Source organism: Oratosquilla oratoria, unplaced genomic scaffold (genome assembly GCF_046742065.1).
Source record: "Oratosquilla oratoria isolate Oo_2021 unplaced genomic scaffold, ASM4674206v1 SCAFFOLD77, whole genome shotgun sequence".
Lineage (NCBI taxonomy): Eukaryota > Metazoa > Arthropoda > Malacostraca > Stomatopoda > Squillidae > Oratosquilla > Oratosquilla oratoria.
In genome coordinates this window covers 730,001-735,314 of record NW_027467741.1, presented here as the reverse complement: position 1 = coordinate 735,314, position 5,314 = coordinate 730,001, and positions in this window count along the sequence as shown.

Below are 5,314 nucleotides of genomic sequence, written 5' to 3'. Positions count from 1 at the left end.
TGCTGGCCTCCGCGAGTTTCTCGATGTTGATGGCTTAGAATTAAAGTGGATTATGGTTGATATATATATATATATATATATATATATATATATATATATATATATATATATATATATATATATGTTCACTATAAACCCACTATCGGAGAAATAATAACGGAAGATACAGGGAAACTGTATATTTCGACTACTATCTGTAGTCCTCTTCAGCAGAAGAGGACTACAGATAGTAGTCGAAATATACAGTTTCCCTGTATTTTCCGTTATTATTTCTCCGATAGTGGGTTTATAGTGAACTTTTACAAATGTGTTATAACATACCATATATAATATGTATATATATATATATATATGTATATATGTATATATATACATATATATATATATATATATATATATATATATATATATATAACGACTTGATAAAGACTTGGCAAAAGTGAGTAATTCAGTTTTGATTTGTTTAGGTATTAGTGGTGAAAGTATAATCAAAATAGGGGCCAAGCTAATTGCTTGGAGTGACAAAATACCAATTTGCTTTTCGGATATTGTGATTTAAATTTTGTGAATTGCATAGTTATCGCTTCCTTTTTCAGAATTTGAGGAGCTAGTGTGATCAATATTCCAGCATCAGTCCTGTGGGTATTCCATGCAGCCACATACATGTCTGCACTGAAGACACGAAGTGTCTGTTTAGTTCATATGACGCCAAAGGTAAACTCAGAGGCCTTCAAAACGATGGCGACGCAGTGGATCATCGCTCTGAGCAAAACAAAGAACAGAGAAAGATGATGGCACGTAGCGTGACATTGCTGCCTTTAAAAGGCTGTTGAAATCTACTGTAAATGTGGTGCATGTGTTCAAGCGAGACTGTCTGTTTCATGTGAATGATTTTAATTAGCCCAAAGATAGACTCCATATTGATTGGAGTAAGACAGGAAATATAACAATTGTAACTAGGTGCAGTAATATCACACTCAAGCAACACTTGGAAAATATATGTGATGAAAGAAAGGAAGATTAGGCCATTGTAATAGCGATTGGAGTCAATGGCCAAGGTATTGTTGATGCAGAGTATCATGCCCACGTATCATTCTCAAGAGTCGTTTCTCACACAACAGTGCAAAAGGAGTGTGGTCCGTGACAGCCTTAAGAACATAAGAATGAAGGAGACTGCAAGAGACCATAAGGCCTACACTGGGCAGCTCCGTATCCATCACCACCTGTCATCCCCATCCATAAAGTTGTCTAATCGTTTTTAAAACAACTGATAGTTTCAGCGCTTACTACATGGTTACTAAGTCTATTCCATTCGTCGACCACCTTATTAGTAAACCAATTCTTGCCTATTTCCTTCTTAAATCTAAATTTGTCCAGTTTAAATAGATTAATGCGAGTACTGCCCTGTTGTTTTAATATGATGACCTTGTTTGCATCACCCTTGTTAAAGCCTTTGATTCACTTGAACACTTCTATTAGATCACCCCGCACTCTGTGCCTTTCCAGAGATGAAAGAAACTCTTTGGGTTGGATCTTGCTTGACTGGCAACCTTAATTTCATAATTACGTTTCGCTGTACGTGTATTCTTTTTAACCTGCTTTGCCATTTCGTTATATCTTGATCTAAGATGTGTTTTCCCGTTTTTCATTTTTGCGTAAAGTCCTCTTTTCATTCCGATCTCATGTTTCAATCTGTCCGTCATCTATTCGGGAGTATTATTATTTTTCCATATTGACTTCAGGGGGATAATGTATTTTGTGCATTGATAATTAAATCAGTTAGATTGCTATACATTTCATCTAAATCGCTGACCTGTCTGTTGAGCCCCGGCCCCAAAGTGACCTGACCTAAGGTATGCATATTACCCTCTGTGACCCGACCCCTGGTCATGTACCGAGACCTGATTGCGCCGATAATGTCCGAAACGTCCGGAACGTCAGAAACGTCCGTATGAAAGTTCCTATTCAATTTCAAATAGGTTTTTATATTGTCAAAGTTTGCTCTCCTGAAGTCTGGTACTTGGACGTTATTCGTACCTTTTTAATTCTTCCCAAATAATATTAAATCTTATTTCTTGATAATCGCTAGAGCCTAGACTATCTCCCACTTTTACGTTACTCATTAGGTGCTCATTGTTAGTTAAAAGTAAGTCCAGAGTGTTTTCTCCCCTCGTAAGATCGGTAATCATTTGTTTTAGGAAATTATCCGGCACTACATCTAAGAATTGTTTCGCTTCCTGATCTCCTACTAAAGTTTCCCAGTTAGTGCTTCTATAATTAAAATCTCCTATGATCACAGCGTTTTTGTACTAGGACGCTCCGTTAATTTCATGAATCAGGGATCAGTATGCTCAGTGATGAGGTTAGGACGCCAATAATAACTTTTTTATTCTTGCCTATAATCTCTACTCAAATATATTCCGTACAGTCCTCTTCCTTAATCGAATTGTTGATAATACAGTTTATTGTGTTTTTAACGAAAAGTGCTACTCCTCCCCCACTCCTGCCAACCCTATCCTTGTGAAAAAATTACATCCTTCTATTTTGATTTTCGGAAGGAAATGTTTATCAGACATGTTGATCCAGGATTTAATAATAGCTATAATATCAAAATTCTCTACGCATGCTTTACCTCGCAGCAAATCACTTTTGTTAATTATGCTTCTGCTATTTGTATAGTAAACTTTAAGTTTATCTTCCCTCCACCTGCTTTGGTGATTCTTTTCACAGTCCCTCTCTAAGTTGTTTCTATTGCCTAAACTATATTCCGATACTTCCTTCCCTACTCCCACGTAATCTACCCGAAAAAAACTCTGTAGGATGTCTATTCCTCGCTCAAGGGATTCAGGAAGGAGTCAAAATCCTCTGGGCGACAAGTGCACCCCGTATCACTACACTGGCTTGTTGTATGCCAATGTTTGTCTACCAATCTCTGTGTCTCTTTGTAATGTATCACATACCCGTATGTGTTTCTTTTAACCCTGTGTTGCTTACCTTCATGCTTAACCCTTGGTAGTGTGTGAGAAAACAAACGTACTAACTTGCTTTCGCCGCTGTCTTTATATACTCTTCATGATGATACCCCTCAAGAAGAGAGGAGTCGGGTGACAACGGTGAGGTTGAAGACATGCACACACGCACGCACACATACACACACACACACACACACACACACACACACACACACACACACACACACACACACACACACACACACACACACACACACACACACACACACACACACACACACACACACATACACGGCTCAGTGGTACAGTGGTACTGCTCCCGACCGCTAATTCAGCAATTCTAATTGAAGTCCCGCCTACAGTTGAAAATTTGAGCTTCGTTGTACTGCGAGCCGGCATTATCATTCTGATGGGCAAGAATTTGAATGCGTGCGTCCGTGGACGTGCGCGCATGTGTGTGTGTGTGTGTGTGTGTGTGTGTGTGTGTGTGTGTGTGTGTGTGTGTGTGTGTCTGTGTGTGTGCGTGTGTGCGTGTGTGTGTGTATGTGTATGTGTGTCTGTGTGTCTGTGTGCTTGCGCATGTGCATGTGGTGTGTGCGTGCGTGCATATGTGTGATTCACCATGGTCCTGGATCACGTTTTGGATTAGTGATCGACAGCTATTACCCTACCAGTAGAGATCTCAGCGCTCATATATGACCGATCTATGGGTAATGCTGTGACCTTATACGCACACACACACCCAACTCCCCTCCCACGAGAGTTGGAGTAACGACTCATAGCACAGCAATATTGAAATTATTTCAACCCTGGGCTGGATTCGAACCACGGCGCCATCGAGTCGTGTGTGTGTGTGTGTGTGTGTTTATGTGTATGTGTGTGTGTGTGTGTGTGTGTGTGTGTGTGTGTGTGTGTGTGTGTGCGCGCGTAAGGTCACAGCATTATCTATAAATGAGTTCTAATCTGTCTTTCATGAAGATAATAGCTGTCGATCACGGGGCCAACACGTGATCCAAGATCGTGGTAAATCACTCACACACTTACCCACATATATAAGCACATGCATTCAAATAAACACAGATAGACATACCCGCACGCACAAATGCAAACACAGACACAGGCACCAACATATAATTTTTTGTATACAGCTGACATTTCATATCCTCAAAGTCAAGTAAATATTTTCCCTATCAAAATTTCTTCATAATTATGTAGTGGACAAATAATTTGAAAATGGACAGCTGAGGTAAAGTTACGGCAGTAGTAACTCGTCGTTGACAAGACTACCCCAGGATCTAAAGATGATAGGTTCATTCGCGAAAATGCACTTGAGCAATTGAATTTTTTTTTTTTATGATAGAGAAAATAAATAAACCCAGCATTATTACTGAAGAAGAATTGGAAGGATAAATAACTCCAGGCTACACCATGTTCAGGAAGCTAAATGAATGGATCTTCCCATACATGAGAAGCGTACTCCATACTGTGAGCCATGTTGCCTGTATAGATTCATGAAGTAATTAAAGGTAAAGAAATGCTGAAGAAAGTGTAGACAACCAAACTTTCAATTTGTTTTAGCTGAAACAGATATGGATCTTTCAGTTGAATTGACTAGAGACAGATCAAAGATGTTTTGTGTTTAATTTATATAATCTTTATTATATAATCTTTAACACTGAATTTGGACAACATAATGAAATTCTAATACTCATTTACAAGCAATTCATAAGAACCATCCTCAACTACGCATCTACAATATGGTTTTCAATAATCGGTAAGACAAAAACAATTTTCATAAAAAAAAGAAGAAAAAAATCTTGGTCTGAAGCGTTCCAATTTAGGAAAGTGAGTACATAATGCGTTTTCTGTGTTTCACCGATTGAAAACCCTCAACCCTACTATGATTGACAACAGTCCTCAGACCTTTCTATCGATCTCTCTAGGAAGAAACACTGGAGTGTTATATGTGTGATATTAGTGTAGGTCTGTCTCTGAGTCACATTATTACAAAAGTAGAAGTGAGCAATCGCCGCTTGTCAGCTCTCCGTATGGGAACAGGATAAGGGTACCTATACCTATCGTTGGAACCCAATGTGTAGATACTAATGCAATGATTTAGAATGGTATAGACTTTGCAGTTGTTTCAGTTATGTGGGCTACTCGGCCTCCCAGCTAATGTCAATGAAATCTCATTTATAAGGTAGAAAAATAAGGATACATTTGGTTGTACGGTTACAATCAAAATGTGGACGAAGGTGGCTATAACATCCGCAATGAGAACTTGATCAGATCTCCACGACTGATATAATCAGTAGAATTTAGGTAAAAACAAAAAGAATATC